The 18,224-nt window shown below is 44.9% G+C and overlaps 1 pseudogene; it reads left to right on the top strand.

Moving 5' to 3' along the window:
* LOC140721676 (uncharacterized) lies at positions 1 to 15,801 on the top strand (annotated as a pseudogene).
* Positions 15,802 to 18,224: the final 2,423 nt, after the last annotated feature.

Genomic DNA, 18,224 nt, shown 5'->3' with positions numbered 1-18,224 from the left:
AGTTTCAAAATAACAAAAAAGGAAAAGGGTCTGAAGTAAAAGTTTGGGCACCCTGCATGGTCAGTACTCAGTAACAACCCTTTGGCATGTATCACAACTTGTAAATGCTTTCTGTAGCCAGCTAAGAACCTTTCAATTCTTGTTTGGAGATTGTTGCCCATTCTTCCTTGCAAAAGGCTTCCAGTTCTGTGAGATTCTTGAGCCGTCTTGCATGCACTGCTCTTCTGAGGTCTATCCACAGATTTTCGATGATGTTTAGGTCGGGGGACTGTGAGGGCCACGGCAAAACCAGCTTGCACCTCGAGGTAGTCCATTGTGGATTTTGAGGTGTGTTTAGGATCATTACCCTGTTGTAGAAGCCATCCTGTTTTCACCTTTAGCTGTTTTTTACAGATGGTGTGATGTTTACTTCCAGAATTTGTGGTAGTTAATTGAATTCATTCATCCCTGTACCAGTGAAATGTTCCCCATGCCACTGGCTGCAACACAAGCTCAAAGCATGATCAATCCACCCCCATGCTTAACAGTTGGAGAGGTGTTCTTTTCATGAAATTCTGCACCTTTTTTCTCCAAACATACCTTTGCTCATTGCGGCCAAAAAGTTCTATTTTAACTTCAGTCCACAGGACTTGTTTCCAAAATGCATCAGGCTTGTTTAGATGTTCCTTTGCAAACTTCTGATGCTGAATTTTGTGGGGAAGATGGAGGAAAGGTTTTCTTCTGATGACTCTTTCATGAAGGTCATATTTGTGCTGGTGTTGCTGCACAGTAGAACAGTGCACCACCACTCCAGAGTCTGCTAAATCTTCGTTAAGGTCTTTTGCAGTCAAATGGGGGTTCTAGCAATCCTACGAGCAGTTCTCTGGGAAAGATTTCTCGGACTTGACTTCCACCGTTCCTGTTAACAGCTATTTCTTAATTATGTTACGAACTGAGGAAGTGGCTACATGAAAATGCTTTGCTATCTTCTTATAGCCTCCTCCTGCTTTGTGGCCATCAATTGTTTTAATTTTCAGAGTGCTAGGCAGCTCCTTAGAGGAGCCCATGGCTGCTGATTGTTGGGAGAAGGTTTGAGGAGTCAGGGTATTTATAAAGCATTGAAAGTTGCATCATCCTGGACTTTCCTAACAAAGATTATGAATAAGCCATAGCCCTAACAATCTCATAAAGGTCTGAGACCTTAGTAAAAGTTATCTGAGAGCTCAAATCTCTTGGGGTCCCCAAACTTTTGCATGCTGTTCCTTTATTTTTTTCACTCTAAAATTACACAAAACAAAAATAATACACTAATTTTGCTTAAAATGTTGAATAGGGTGTTTCATCTTTAACTTTGACTTTTGAAGATCAGTTCATCTTCTACTCACTTAACTATTCACAGTAACAGAAATTTTGATCAGGGGTGCCCAACCTTTGCCTGTGTGGCTCATTGAGGTTGGGTTCTGAGATATCACAGTTCTTGATCCAGGCAAAATGGACCCGGGGATCGAACTGCTTGGGCTTATGAGGTGTTGAGTGAGTATTTCTGGTCTGAGATCAGATGTTTGTTTCTGGAGTTCCTTTGGAAGCAATGACTGCTAATCATGAGGAGAGGATGAATTCCCATTCCATCCCTCACAGGGAGAGGCTATGAGTAACTGGGCTGTACTGTGTTTACAACAGTAGAAATGGACCCGTGAATTTGGTGTTCAAACTCTGTTTGGAAATTCCCCCCCTCACTGCCACCTGTCTGTCGCTCGGTGGAAATCAAGCAGAATTTCAAGTTGCTGGAAACCTGCACTAAAAACAGAAAATGTTTGAAGTCATTCTGATGAAATATATTAACCTGAATTGTAAAGTTTTTTCCCCTCCCCACAGCTGTTCCTTACCTGCTGAGTGTTTCTGGTAATTCCAGTTTCTTTTTATTACATTTACCCTGGAATGGTTTATATTTCCTGAAATGGACCTGTTTTGACCTGGAAATGGAAATGGCTCATTCTGTGATAGTAGAACAGTGAAGAAAGCACGACTTTCTCTGTAAATTATCCTTGTACCAGTTTGTGTTCAGTACAGTTGTTACTAACAAGATTTACAAGAATAATTGCAGGAAAGATTGGCTTTATGTATGAGGAGCATTTGGTGGTTCTGGACCTGTACTCAATGAAGTTCAGAGGGTCGGTGGGGGTGGTGGAGGGATGTATGGTTAAGCAAACCTACCAAATGCTGAAAAGCCTGGATATAGTGGACATGAAGAGGATGTTTCCATTATACGGAGAGTCGGTGATCTGACAGCACAGTCTCAGAATAAAGATGCTTCCCTTTAAAACTGAGATGAGAAAAAAAATTTGGCCAAAGGATGTCTGATCTGTGGAATTTGTTGCCGCAGAGGGTGGTTGAGGCTGCCATTTGGGTATGTTTATGACAGAGATTAATATATTGATGATTGCTAAGTAGCTTCAGGGTTACAGGAGGAAGGCAGGAATATGGTGATGGAATGAAAATCAGCCATGGTTGAGTGGTGGGGCAGACCAGATAGCTTGAATCCCCTAATTCTGTTCCTGTGTCTGATGTCTTACCATGACTGAATGATGGTTCCTTCTTATCCCATATCGTTTTGTGACGTGTGAGGGACAATAAAAGATTGTTCACTGAGATCATTATATTTGCCTTCAACGTTTAAGTTTCAGTGAGTTTTGTTCTTAGTAACATTAAGCAGAAATGTTTGGTTCTTTTTATTGTTAATGTGCTTCATTATCTTTCATGTTAAAGTTGGACCTGTGGTGAGAGATTTATTGGAAGAAAAACCCAACTGGAAGCAAACCACGACTGAAGACGAGGGAACAGCAACAAGTGAACCAGCACAAGGATTGAGAGCATCAGCTGGAGAGAACCCATCTGACTCAGAGAATCCAGTGATTCAGTCCGGATAAAGTTTGGTGAGTCTCATTTACTCAAACACTGGTCCTTTAGACATTACATACCTGTACAAAGGAAGGTAGGAAATAGTTGGAGTGAGACTGAATGTGCCCAGAAGAACCAGTTATGCCTCTGTCAGAACCAGTTGCAATCACTCCAGGTCTGGTAATGTGCTTCCAGCAGCCCAGCCCTTTAAAACCACTCCCATTCTGTGGAAGTCGAATCCGGATAAAGTGACTCAGAGACCGTTTAAATACAAACTCTTTATTCCAAGCACCCGGGGCTTACTCAGTTAGTCACTCAAACAGGAAGAGTCTATGACTGTTCCCACCCAATCCACTAACTGACTAACAATTCCCCTTACACCACGGATATATCTGTCCAGATACCCACCACACAAGACAGGCTGGAGCCAAAGTTATTTACTACATGACAGCCCCTAAAGACAAATTACAAAATAGTCATAATGCCTTAGAACAGACTGAAGCTGTCCTATCTCTACACGTGAGTGCACAAGGACATCCTGAAACCCTATCTATCTTCCCTCAAGAAGAAATAGGGCTCAGCATGGCTTAGCACATCTGGTGCTCATCAGCAGTTTCTTTCAGAAAAACAGGCTGCTATTGTTTAACAAAGTGTTAACCCTTTTGCATACTTTATCATTCCCTCCTTTTGATCATTACATGATCAACAAAGCAGTAGTTTTTTACAGAGAAAGCAACTGAGTACAGCATTGACTTATCAGTGAGTAAAAACAGCGTTCAACAGTAATTATAACAATGATATGTACAACTATTAGGCCATAATGCAATATCATGTCCCACATATTAACAAACAGGCCTTCAAAGACCACCATTTCGAACCTTCGGTGAACCCCTGTAAATCCTGCCCTACTTTCTTGATGCTGTCAATCCCCTTGGCAGTGTGCTCAGAGAGGAAGTAATGTTAGTAGGCTCATCAGGGATATAGGTGCAGCATTCTGTGTCAATATTAGCACAGGGTCCCCCTTTCTCAGCTAGGATAAAATCTAAAGCTATATGATTCTGTAGGACTGTTTGCCAGATTGCAATCATTTCAGTGGATATTTCTGTTACTTGGCCTGTGTTTCTGTCAGGGCCCCTGCAGTATTGTGGCCAGCTCCTCAAGTGCTATAGGCAAATTGATTATATCTCGTAAATTCCTGGCTACTCCATAGGAGAGAAAAGTGATCATCCAAAATCGCTCAGTCTCAGTTATTCCTCTCCGCTGCTGGGCACCTGCAAGTATGGCCAGGATGCATGTTTCCCAGTATAGGAAGTTCTGTTTGGTGGGAGCCTGAGATACCATCCCTGAAAACACTGACAGTCACAGTCATCTCTGATAATACCACAGTTCCTCACCTCACTTCCCCGGGTGTTATTTGTGAAAGCCCAGGCTGAGAGTTCCTCACTCTGGTTGAGCGGGATTACTGACATTGGAATCATAGTTTTACCATGCTGTGGAATTTCAGCACAAACCCAGCAGAACCCTAGTTCTACCTGTTTGGCATCGGTGTGACAGAGAGACAGAAATGTGTTAACATGGGGGTCCCCGGATGCTGGGGTGAGCCCTGTCAAAGACATAAGCATGAACACCACTATCAGACAATACATTTTCTTTTAGTCCGAGAGAGTCCTTCTACTCAGTTCCTTCAGTAACACGTTTGTAGTCTGTTCAATGTATCCACCGAGATTGCCCCTTCAGTTTGGCAGCCGTGGGAGTGGTCAGTAACACCTGATATGCTCCTTTCCACCGAGGTCCGAGTTTCCCACAATCCCAGTTCTTGATCAGGACAATATTCCCCGGTTCTGTGGTGGGATAGTCACTCCTCTGTGCGGAGGAGTGAAAATTCTCTTCCTTGTAAGCCTGTCGTACTTGTGTATGTAATGCTTGGAGAATTTTGGTTATTTCCCATCTCTTCCCCAAGGGTATGAATTTTGAATTTTGCTGGTAGAACTTCTGGGAGCATTGGTCACAAGGTGGTCCCCAGGGTGTCCCCATGGACTGTCCATACATCATTTCAGCTGGTGATGACCCTGTTTTCCCCCGTGGGGTAACCCTCATGTGGAATAGAGCTAATGGTAGGTCCTTCCATCAACCAAGTGAGTTCAGTCTCCACTGTTACTTTGGCCAATTTAATTTTCAGAGTGCCATTGGCTGTTTCCACTATGCCAGCAGCCCGTGGGTGGTGTACGGTAGAATTGTTGCCTGATAGCTAGTTTCTTACATACCTCTTTGTTCACTGTCACCACAAAGTGTGTGCCATTGTCAGAGCTCAGCATCTCTGGCAGGCTGTACCTGGGAATTATATCCCGTAATAATACCCTCACAACAGTCATAGCAGTATTATTGGTAGTTGGAATAGCTTCAAACCATCTACTAAACACATCTATAATAACTAAGCAGTATCTATAGCAATGTACTCTAGGCAATTCAGTAACATCAACTTGTAGACACGAAAATGGTCAAGGGAGTCGTACCCGGTGTGCAGGGTGCAGGTTAACAACCATTCCCTCCTTTTCCAGGTGTGTGCATAATTGACCAATATAGGTAAAAACTGTGTAGGAACACAAACCTGTCCCACTGGGGTGATCCAGAAACCTCGGTCGGGGTCTTTCTGGCACCCCACCTGGAACTACAGCTTGCACTCCTCCTCAGAGGCGTCCCCCTGAAAAGTACGTCCCTCCCACATGTCTGGCAAACTCGTTCTGCTTGAGTCACGGAAGGTTGCTTGATGGGAACCCGAGGAGACTACAACTACAACTACGAGCACTGTGCCACACTTTTCGCTGTCTGATCTGGTAAAGCATTGCCTTTAGTGACCCAGTCCGACTGGCGGATGTGGGCCGCACATTAATAATAGTCAAAACTCGAGGTAGCTGTTGAGCGGTGAGTAAGTTGTTTACAAAGGTGGCATTACTAATGGGGTGGCTAGAGGAAGTCAGGAATACCCACGTTCCCATAGTCATGTACAATTCCAAATGCATAACGGGAGTCCGTGTGAACGTTCGCACTTTAGTCTGTTGCTAGGATACAGGCAGGAGTCCGAGCAAACAGCTCAGCCTTCTGGACGAGACAGCTGCTTCAAAAGAGGCCTGCTCAATTACTTCACTGTCAGTTACTATCGCATCGCCGGAATATTGTTTCCCTGCTGGATCCACAAAAGAGCTTCCATCCTCACATTGCCTCAGGCTTGAGGGCGTATTGCGGAATGGATGGGAGAATCTATCACGGTGATCCAGACGGAGGCAGTTAGTGCAGCCAACTTCGTGGCCTAAAGTTGCCCAGAGACGGGGTACAACATCTAGGGTTCGGTCAATATTAATAGAGTATCTTACCAGATGTCCCATCTTCACCTCAGACTGCTTCCAGTATTGGAGTTGTCCCGCGACCAAGTTTCGCCAGTCTCCCTTGTTGCTGGAGGCTTGTTTCATCAGGGTGTAGGCAAGGAACCCCAGGGTCTTTGGTTTGAACCCGGGGCAAACCCTAACGGTAGTATGGGGAACAACCAGTCCTCTCTGTCGCCAAAGAAATCTGGAACTTTGGCCAGTAATACACTGCCCTCTTTTCCTTTAATCTCTCCAATCACCGTGACTGGGAACTTCTGTCCCTCGAGGGGTGCATAATACTGGCTTTCCTCAGTTGAGCACCACGGAGGGTCATAGCACAGAGTCACATGAGGGTTGGCCGCTGGCAGAAGGGGTTCAAACACAATGGAGTCCAGATTAAGTGCCCACCACTGGGTGTTCAGAAACTGGGGAAGCTGTTCGCTAGTCCCAGGGTGATAGCCTTATCTGTGCATAGAATCTCGACTTCCAACGGACAGAGCAAGTCTCTCTCTGCTAGATTACACCCCCGACTGGTGGTGACTGTAAATGAAACCTCACACTGGTTCCCCTGAAATTCCACTTGCAGTGGCTGGATACGTGGATACGTACATTCCGTTCATTCAAACCCAAACAGAGTGATTGTTGCGTCTGATAGCTGAAATCCCTTTTCCAGTACTATTTCCTGATCAAGAGTGGTTGTGGTTGTCCCCATATCAATCATAAACGGAACAGGAATTCCAGCAACTTGCAATATTACATTGGGCTCTTCCTGAGGGGTGGTACTCACGGTAGGAAGCATCCTTGATTGTCAATTTCTACACAGGTTGTTGTCCCCATCTGTCCCTTGGTAGGTTTTTGTTCCCATTTCTTATCCCCAGATACAGCACACAATGTCAGGTCCCAACAATATGTCAAAGTTCATCGCATTCGATTTTGATCATTGTCAGGCCAATCCATATTATTTGTTTTAATCATGTTGGCTATCTTAGTTGGTAAGCATTGGAGCAGTAAGGTGTAAAACTGGGGAACAGATTCCCATCATTAAAGACTCGGTCTCCTGCGAAAGTGCCGTAGCAGGCCACAAATCACTCCCAATAGTCTATTCCCGATTCCCCAGGCTTAGGTTTGCATTCAAGAACTTCAGTGATGTTTACAGGTTGCTGGAAAGCCCTTTCCAAGGCTTGAATAATCTGGTCTGTCTGTTCATTCTCATTATGGTTTCCCGCCTGTAACTCCTGATAGGTTTGGTATCTCAATTCTGCCTTCCATTTCTGCCCCTCATCAGCTGAGAGAATCATGCAGCAGAGACCGAATAATTCTTGCGGGGTGGCATTAAACATTTGTATAGTACTGTGGACACACTGAGCAAACTGTGCTGGTTTTTCATTTCTATCTGGGGGCTGATTCATGATCATTATCATTTCTTGAGGCTTCCAGGGTGCATACACAGGAATCACTAAGGGCTGTTCCTCCTTCTGCTCGTGGATTGGGCAGCATTCAGGTGGGCAATTGCCTTTAGAACTATAGAGTATTACAGCACAGAAACAGGCCTTTTGGCCCTCCTTGGCAGTGCCGAACCATTTTTCTGCCTCATCCCACTGACCTGCACCTGGGCCATATCCCTCCAAACCCCTCTCATCCATATACCTACCCAAGTTTCTCTTAAATGTCGAAAGTCAGCCCGCATTCACCACTTCCTCTGGCAGCTCATTCCACACTCCCACCACTCCCTGAATGAAGAAGCCCCCACTGATGTTCCCTTTAAACTTTTCCCCCTTCACCCTTAACCCATGACCTCTAGTTTTTTTTCCCCCTGGCCTCAGTGGAAAAAGCCTGCTTGCATTCACTTTATCTATACCCATCATAATTTTATACATCTCTATCAAATCACCGCTCATTCCCCTATGCTCCAGGGAATAAAGTCCTAGCCTATTCAACCTTTCTCTGTAACTCGGTTTCTCAAGTAACGGCAACATCCTTATAAACCTTCTCTGCACTCTTTCAATCTTATTAATACCCCTCCTGTAATTAGGTGACCAAAACTGCACACAATACTCCAAATTCTGTCTCACCAATGTTTTATACAACCTCACCATTACATTCCAACTCTTATACTCAGTACTTTGATTTATAAAGTCCAATGTACCAAAAACCCTCTTTACAGCTTGTGATGCCACTTTTAGGGAGTTATGTATCTGTACTCCCGGATCCCTCTGTTCTACTGCGGGTGTTCTACCTCAGTGTCCTACCATTTATCTTGTATGTTTTACCTTGATCTTCCGAAGTGCAATACATCACACTTGTCTGCATTAAACTCTATCTGCCATTTTTCAGCCCATTCCTCCAACTAGTCCAAATCCCTCTGCAAGATTTGAAAACCTTCCTCACTGTCAACTACACCTCCAATTTTTGTATCATCGGCAAATTTGCTGATCCAATTTGCCACATTATCATCCAGATCATTGATATAGATAACAAATAACAATGGACCCAGCACTGATCCCTGTGGCACACCGCTAGTCACAGGCCACCACTCAGAGTAGCAATCCTCCACTACCACTCTCTGGCTTCTTCCATTGAGCCAATGTCTTTGTGGAGCCATTAACTCTGGGGTTCTATTGGATTCTTCCCTCCCTGTCGTAGGTATTCCCTTTCCGAATCTCATGGTATAGGGACCTCCCCCTTCCCTGCCGCCACTGTTTTACCCGAGTGGTCACCGTATCTGAGTACTGGGAGGATTGGGGTTCGGGAGCACTGGGTGCACTCGGCTCCTGGTGAGGTGTTGGGGGGGGTAGTACCTTGGGTGCCCACACCTCATCACAGTCACTGTCCTGTAACAGGGTTGGTATGCCAGACATGGGTTTGGGATCTCTTGTTTCCCTATCAGTTCGAACTTCAGACTGACATTCTTGCCATTCTCTCCTATCTAGGCTGGACTAGGTTTGCTTACGTTGTTTTCCCTGCTCTTGCTTGCTGCGTCTATCCACCCATTCACGCTCCACTTTTAGCGTCTCCCAACCTTTGGCGTTCCTCCTGCAGTACGTACCTCTACCCTTTGTCACATGCATTATTCCTCCAACTTGCTAATAATGCACCCTTCCACTTTGCATCTGCCTTATCCTTCCCTTCCCTTTCCAACAATTTCCACTTCTTTCCACAGTTCTTTTTCCATATCAAATTTACTGCTTGTTCTCATGAGGTAATATCCCTGGTTCACCCCCAGTGGCCAGATTTTGTTCCCCAATTTCTTATTCAGCGCTGCAATCTTCTTCCTTGTCTGGAAAACTCTCACACATTGTGTAGGGCTGCTCCTGCCCCACTCGTAACAATCGACTGCAATTGACCCATGTTCTCTAAGTAATTTACCCAGCACAAAGCCTCCTGCTTAATTAACAAACAGATACATTTACTCGGCTGACACCTCCTGTCCACTTAATAAATTCACCTGGCTGGCACTTAATGCTCATTTAATAAATTTATTCAGCTGGAACTTCATGCTCATTTAATTAATTTACCCGGCACGTCTGCCTCCTGTCCACTTAGTGAAATTTACCTGGAACCGCCTTCTACTCACTTAGTAAAATTTTGCCTACCTTATACGAGTCTCCCAACAGATTCTTTCCCGATCCTGTCAAGGTATGCGATCAGCCTTGGACGAGGGACCGTACATCGAAAAGAACTAACAGTGAGTGACAAAATGTAAAATATCTATCGGGCAACCGGTCGGTCTCCGCAGTCCCCAGAGTTGTCCAGCCGCTTACTCAGCTCATCTGCTTGGCGCTCCCTGTATTGGGATCCTGTTTCTGATGCCAAATGTTAAAGTTGAATCTGAATAAAACCCGGGAGACCAGCTTCTTATCATCACCACAGTTTATTGTGCATTCTCCTGCAGGAGTTTGAGACCCAGTTATCAAAGGGAAGGCACGTAAGCACTGCCACCACCTGACAAGTGGACTGACTCAGTCAGGTTACAGCCGTGTATTTATACACGTACCCAGACATTTATAAATAGTAAGCCCCAGACATCACTATTGCAAGATGTTATTTGAGCTGGTATGCCCACGAAGTCTGTTGGTGCAAAACTTAATTGCGTAGATAAGAGAATTCGCTAAATGAAGGTTTTAATTACAGATGGATGTACTGTCCAGTCCTTATCAGCTATTCCCTTTGCAAGGCCCTGACTTAATTACAGACGTGTTCATTCCTGTCCTTATCAGCGAGTCCTCCTCCCTTCACTCAAACGAGGGTACAATGTATAATGTTATCAGCTAACGAGGGTACAATGTATAATGTTATCAGCTCTCCGTGTGTCTCTCTGCAAGCCACAGAGAACTGGTAATGAGCCTGTCTTAGCAAACCACTGAACACAGAGTCTACTTCAGTTCAAAAATTCCTATTCAGTCCTAAATATTCTTTTAGCCAGAGGTTACATAGGTTCAAAATGTTTTTTATATATATATATCCTTAATTCCTCAGGAGGGTTCACGGGAAATATTTATGTCCAATATAGAAACTGGTGTTACCTATGTGTATTGTGGTGATGCATAAGTTGCTGGAGAAATTACAAGTGGGAAGAAGTGGAGTGATATTTGGAACTCTGACTTTTTAAAGCGGAATTTAGCAAACAAACCACTTATGGACAATATGCAAGAGCTTTGGTGAGAAAATCCTTCATTACCCATTACAGGCCTGCTATATAGTGTGAGAGAGCAGATGAACTGGATCGAACCCAGAGGAGATCAAAGTTCTTATTGACAGTGATTTGCTAGCTGTTAAAATGAATACCTCACTATATAAATATCACTATGCACATATGCACTTTAAGGAGTTGGAACTTGAAATGGATGTATTCTGGATCAGCTGGGAGTCTGTCATTACATGAGAGATAGAAATCTTTACATTACGTCTCCGTCTAAATGTGCAATGTGTAAGTTATAGTAATTTCTAATAAATAGTTTGTACATAGGATAGTCAATATAGCAGAAATGCAATTCTATCAGCATGAATTAATCAGTCTGATGGCCTGGTGGAAGATGACGTCCCGAAGCCTATTAGTCCTTTTGCTGTGGGACCGTTTCCTGGATGGTAGCAGCAGGAACAGTTTGTGGTTGTGATAAATTGGGTCCCCAATATCCTTTGGGCCCCTTTTAAACACCTGTCTCTGTAAATGCCCTGAATCATGGGAAGTTCACATCTAGAGATGCACTGGGCTGTCTGCACCACTCTCTGCAGGTTCCTGAGATTGAGGGAAGTACAGTTCACATACCAGGCAGTGATGCAGCCAGTCAGGATGCTCTCAATTGTCTCCCTGTAGAAAGCTCTTAGGATTTGGGGCCCATAACAAACCTCTTCAACCATCTGAGGTGTAAAAGGGGCTCCTGTGCTCTTTTCACAATACAGCCGGTATGTATAGACCATGTGAGATCCTTGTTGATGTTTGTCCTGAGGATCTTAAAGCTGTTCACCCTCTCAACCCCAGATCCATTGATGTCAATAGGGGCTAGCCTTTCTCCATTCCTCCTGTAATCCACAAACAGCTCCTTTGTTTTTGTGACAATCAGGGCAAGGTTGTTTTCTTGACACCAGTCAGATGTTGTTCAGACCTCAGATAAGAGTCAGCAATCAAATGGTCAAGCATGGTATGAATGTGCTGAGCTGCATTTATCACATTGCAAGAAGCATCGTAGGAAAGCCAGATAAGCTGAGGACAGGGAATTATGATATTGTAGCCATTATTGGGACTTGGTTGCACCCAACAGTCTGAGGGATTTACAGGAACAAATTTCCAGAGAGATCGCAGACCATGACAAGAAACAAAGGTTGATTCAGTAAGTGCTTTTAACTTTCCAGATATTGTCTGTGTCTCTCATACTATAAAAGGACTAGATGGGGTAGAGTTTGTCAAATGTGCCCTTAATCAGTACGTAGGATTCCCGACGTAGAAGTGTGCAATAAGCTGTTAGGAAATGATCCAGGGCTGGTGATAGCAATTAGGGATCATAATGCCATGAGATTCAAAGTAAATATGGAAAAAGAGAGATCTGGATCATGGGTTGAGATTCTAAATTGGAGAAAGGTCAATTTTGTGGTATCTGAAAGGATCTGGCAAGTGTGGTTTGGGACAGGGTGTTTTCTGGCAAAGGAGTACTTGCTGAGTGGGAGGCCTTCAGAAGTGAAATTTTGAGGGTGTAGGGTTTGTATGTGCCTGACAAAATAAAGGTTGAAAGGTAACTGGTGCAGGGAACCTGGGTTTTTAAGAGATATTGAGGCCCTGGATATGTTGTTCCTCTAAATGCCTCAGACTGCTGGGTGCTACCAAGACGCATTAATGACTACAATATCATGATTCCATGCACTGAGCTTATCTGACTTTTTTTTACTCATCTTCTGTTGGTTTCCAAAAGCTTCCCAATTGTTATTGCTCCTTGTTTGCCCTCTGTTGGGCTTTTATGTTGGCTTTGGCTTCTCATTTTAGCCACAGTTGTGTCCTCCTGCCTTTCCAATGCTTCCACTTCTTTGGGATGTATCGATAACTCAGCTCCTGAATTGCTCCCAGAAATTCCAGTCATTGCTGCTCCGTTGTCACTCCTACCTTTTCCCTTCCAAACAAGTTTGTCCAGCTTCTCTGACATAGAAACATGGAGAAGTTCAGTATGGAAACAGGCTACTTGGCCCAGCTAGTCAATGCTGAAAAAACATTTAAGCTGTCAAATGCAACTATCTACACGGGGAACATCGCTCTCCATACCCCTGCCATCCAGGCTCCCATCCAAACTTCTTTTAAATGCTGAAACCGAGCTCATATTCACCATTTGTGCTGACATCTCATTCCACACTCACACAACCATTTCAGTGAAGACTTTTTCCACACGCTCCTGTTAAATTTTCACCTTCACCACTTACCCATGACCTCTGGTTATCACCGCACCCAACCTCAGTGGAAAATGCTGCTTGCATTTACCCTATCTGTACCCAAATAACTTTGTATACCTCTAACAAAACCTCAAAGCAATGTATGGTTCCCTTGTTTATGTTCAGAGCATATTTTAGGTGAAAAGATGATGAGGAGCATTGATCGCGTGGATAGCCAGAGGCTTTTTCCCAGGTCTAAAATAGCTATCATGAGGGGCATAGTTTTAAGGTGCTTGGAAATAGATACTGCGGGGATGTCAGGTGTTAGTTTTTTTACACAGAGAGTGGTGGGTGTGTGGAATGCACTGCCAGCTGTTTGTGTGAGAGTGTTTCAGTTACTGTGGGGTCAGGCACCCATGCAGCTCAGTGGGAACAGGGAATAATACCAATGGAGAGAGTCAAACTGAGCCAGGTCACAGATTGGAGATGGCAGATATGCCCCATTCTTGTAGAGACAGGAAAAGCATCAGAGAATTTGCTGATCATTCCAGATACCAGCAAGAAGATGCCTTCTCTCTCCAACTTCGGTTGAACTTCACTGTAACAGTGTGATGCCAGATCACACCTTGACAACTCAAGTGATCTCATCTATAATGTTGTACTTCACCCATTGATGGATTTTGTAAATCTTTTTACAGGTTAAAAATGACAAGGAATTTGTCTACGGGAATCTCAAACAGATTACGTCAGTTTTGCTTTCTCTATCCAGATATTTAAGACGAGGAGCAAGGGAATAATTCAACCATCCTTCCTGCTCAGACTGTGGGGAGGGATTCATTTGCTCATCTGACCGACTGGCACGCCCGTCATTTTACACAGGAGAGAGTCCGTTCATCTGCTCAGACATTGGGAATGGATTCACTCGGTCATCTCAACTGAAGGAACATCGGCGAGTTCACACTGGCCAAGGCCATTCATCTGTTCTGTGTGTGAGAAGGGATTCAGTCGGTCTTCCCACCTGTGGACACACCAGTCAGTTCACACTGGGCAGAGGCTGGTCATCTGCTGAATTTGTGGAGAAGGATTCACTCGATCATCTGACTAATGGCTCACCAGCGAGTTCACACTGGGGAGCGGCCGTTCACCTGCTCGGACTGTGGGAAGGGATTCACATATTCATCTAAACTGAAGGAACATCAGCGAGTACACACTGGGGAGAAGCTGTTCACCTGCTCAGACTGCGGGAAGCGATTCACTCGGTCATCCACCCTAATGGCACACCGGCGAGTTCACACCGGGGAGCGGCCGTTCACCTGCTCAGAATGTGGGAAGGGATTCACTTGCTCATCTAAACTGAAGGAACATCAGCGAGTACACACTGGAGAGAAGCCGTTCACCTGTTCAGACTGTGGGAAGGGATTCACTCGGTCATCTGACCTATTGGCACACAGGTCAGTTCACACTGGGGAGAGGCCGTTCACCTGCTCAGACTGTGGGAAGGGATTCACTTGGTCATCCGACCTACTGGTACACCAGCGAGTTCACACTGGGGAGAGGCCATTCACCTGCTCAGACTGTGGGAAGGGATTCACTTGCTCATCCCAACTGAAGGTACATCAGCGAGTTCACACTGGCGAGAGGTCATTCACCTGCTCAGACTGTGGGAAGAGATTCACTCGGTCATCTGAACTATTAGTACACAAGTCAGTTCACACTGGGGAGAGGCTGTTCACCTGCTCGGACTGCGGGAAGGGATTCACTCGTTCATCCACCCTAATGGCACACCAGCGATTTCACACCGGGGAGCGGCCATTCACCTGCTCAGACTGTGGAAAGGGATTCCCTTGCTCATCGAACCTGAAGGAACATCAGCGAATTCACACTGGAGAGAGGCCGTTCGCCTGCTCAGACTGTGGGAAGGCATTCATTTCGTCATCTAAACTGAAGGTACATCAGCGAATTCACACTGGGGAGAGGCCATTCACCTGCTCAGACTGCGGAAAGGGATTCACTCAGTCATCTGACCTACTGATACACCAGTCAGTTCACACTGGAGAGAGACCGTTCACCTGCTCAGACTGTGGGAAGGGATTCACTCGGTCATCCAAACTACTGGTACACCAGCGAATTCACACTGGGGAGAAGCCGTTCAACTGTTCAGTCTGTGGGATGAGATTCAGTCAGTCATCCACCCTACAAAGACATCAGCGTGTTCACACTGGGGAGAAGCCGTTCACCTGCTCAGTCTGTGGGATGAGATTCACTCGGTCATCCCACCTACTAAGTCATCAGCGAGTTCACAAGGGAGAGGCCGTTCACCTGCTGTGAATGTGGGAAAGGATTCATGTGGTCATCTCGTCTACAGAGACACCTGCAAGTTCACACCAGCGGCAGAGTCTGTTCACCTGCTCAGACACTGGGAGCAGTTTCTCTCAGCCTTCTCAGTCAAATGTGCATGATTGAGTTCACGCTGGGTAGAGGCCATTCACCTGCTGTGAATGTGAGAAGGAATTCACTCAGTAACCTAACCTTGTGACACACTACCGGGTTCACACTGGGGAGGAAGTTTCAATGAGCTGCATGCTGGATATTTGTCCATCACCGTTGCTGAATGCAATTTCGAGAGTGACTGTCGGTGCTGAACTCTGCAATTATTGCTGCTGCTCACCACACCTAGTTCTGCACCCTGGTCACTGGGCATGGGAGGAGTTTCTTCTGCTGTACATTCACCTTTAATGGGACTGGAGTTTATATTCTGGATCTGGGAAAAATAAATCAGTTCAATTTTAAACTCTGTCTCCGGTACTTAGTGAATGTATAACACACCTAGTATACAGTAGAGAAGTTATAACAGTGTACAGTGTACAGTAGAGAGTCAACTCAGACCAGCTGGACCCTGCCAGTGATTCTGTTCCATGACAGTTCATTTCAATCCTCCCCTGTTGTTCATCTCTCACTCTCCCTGTGGTGATGGGTTCCAAACAGTCACCACTCGGTGGGTGAAGATGTTCCTCTTGAATTCTCTGTAGACTGAAGAAGTCGAGCTGACTGCAGTTCTATCTGACATGTTCTTCATCCCTCAAATCTCTGGGCTGAGGAAGAATGACATTGGTAGTTAACCTCCTTATTCATGGCTCATTTCCACATTATGGGTCATTTTCCCTGCTTCTAAAGGGTTAAGATAGAAACATAGAAAACTTACGGCACAATACAAGCCGTTGTATTGTGCCGAACATGTTCCTACCCTAGAAATTACTGGGGTTACCCATGGCCCTCTATTTTTCCAAGCTCCATTTACCATCCAGGATTCTCTTAAAAGACCCTATTATATCCGCCTCCACCACCGTTGCCAGCATGCACTCTCTACTCACTGTGTTTAAAAAAAAAACTTACCCCTGACATCTCCTCTGTACCTACTCCCAAGCATTTTAAACCTGTGCTATCTTGTGGCAGCCATTTCAGCCCAGGGAAGATGCCTCTGATTATCTACATGATCAATGCCTCTCATCATCTTATACACCTCCATCAGTTTACCTCTCAACCTCCGTCTCTCCAATGAGAAAATGCCGAGTTCACTCAACCTGTTTTCATAAGGCATGCTCCCCAATCCAGGCAACATCCTTGTAAATCTCCTTGGCACTTGCTATGGTTTCCACATCCTCCCGGTAGTGAGGCAACCAGAACTGAGCACAGTACTCGTGGGGTCTGACCAGGGTCCTATATAGCTGCAACATTACCTCTCGGCTCCTAAATTCAACTTCACAATTGAAGAAGGCCAATACACCATATGCCTTCTTAACCACAGAGTCAACCTGCACAGCTGCTTTGAGCGTCCTATAGACTTGGACCCCAGGATCCCTCTGATCCTCCACACTGCCAAGAGTCTTACGATTAGTACTATATTCTGTCATCATATTTGTCCTACCAAAATGAACCACCACCCTTCACACTTCACCACTCCGTCTGCCACTTCTCAGCCCAGTTTTGCATCCTATCAATGTCCCGCAGCCCTCTGCGCTATGCACAACACCCCCAACCTTTGTCATCAGAAAACTTACTACCTTTCCCTCCACTTCCCCATATAGATAATTTCTCTAAGAGTAAGGGTCTGAACAGATACCTGAGTCACTCCACTGGTCAACGACCTCCTGGTTGTGTCCAGCTGGGCATCAGCATTTCTGGATTGGTATTGTGCAATGAACCGAATTACAGCACTTAAGGTTAAAGAACCCTGAGGGACAAGTGATCTTAATATAATGGAATTCACCCTGAAATTTGAGAAGGAGAAGCTGAAGTGAGATGCATCAATAGAGCCAAAGGGAGAGCAGATAACAGAGCAAAAATTGGTGGGAAGTTAGATTATTGAGAAGCTTTTCTAAACAATCAAGAGGCAACTAAAAAAACTAATTAAGAAAGAAAAGATGGAATATGCAGCTAGCTATTTACATTAAAGATGGCACCAAATGTTTCTTCAGATTCATAAAGTGTTAAAGAGAGGCAAGAGTGGACATCAGACGAGGAAAACGATGGTAGTGGAGGGTGGGGTGGGTAGTAATAGCGAACAAGGAGATAGCAGGTGAACTGAATAAGTATTTCATATGCCTTCATTGTGGAAACAACCAGCGGGATGGTGCAAGTCCAGATGTCAGTGGTCAGAATGTGTGTGAAGTTGCCTTTGCTGGAGAGAAGGATCCTGGGAAACAGAATGGTGTGAAGGTAAATAGATCACCTGGACCAGATGGTGTACATCCCAGAGTTCTGGAAGAGGTGGCTGAACAGATTGTGGAGGTATTAGTAATGATATTTTAAGAATCAGTGATGTCTCGTATGGTTGCAGAAGACTGCAAATTTGGAAATGCCACTCTGCTATTCAAGAAGGGAGGGAGAAGAATGGAAATGTTAGGACAGTTAGTCTGACCTCACTGGTTGTGTAGATATTGTTACGGATGTGTTTTTCAGGGCACTTGGAGGCACATGATTAAATCGGCCTTAAGAACGTTTGCCTCAAGGGAAAATCTTGCCTGAGAAAGTGTGTTGAAATTCCTTCAATTCATTGGAGTGGTAATAAGCAAGATAGACAAAGGAGAATCGGTTGATCATGTGCACCTGGGCTTTCAGAAGATCTTTGACAAC

This window comes from Hemitrygon akajei, unplaced genomic scaffold (genome assembly GCF_048418815.1).
Source record: "Hemitrygon akajei unplaced genomic scaffold, sHemAka1.3 Scf000059, whole genome shotgun sequence".
NCBI classification, from domain to species: Eukaryota; Metazoa; Chordata; class Chondrichthyes; order Myliobatiformes; family Dasyatidae; genus Hemitrygon; species Hemitrygon akajei.
The sequence above is the reverse complement of the archived record's forward strand: the minus strand, read 5'-3'. Positions and strand labels throughout refer to the sequence as shown.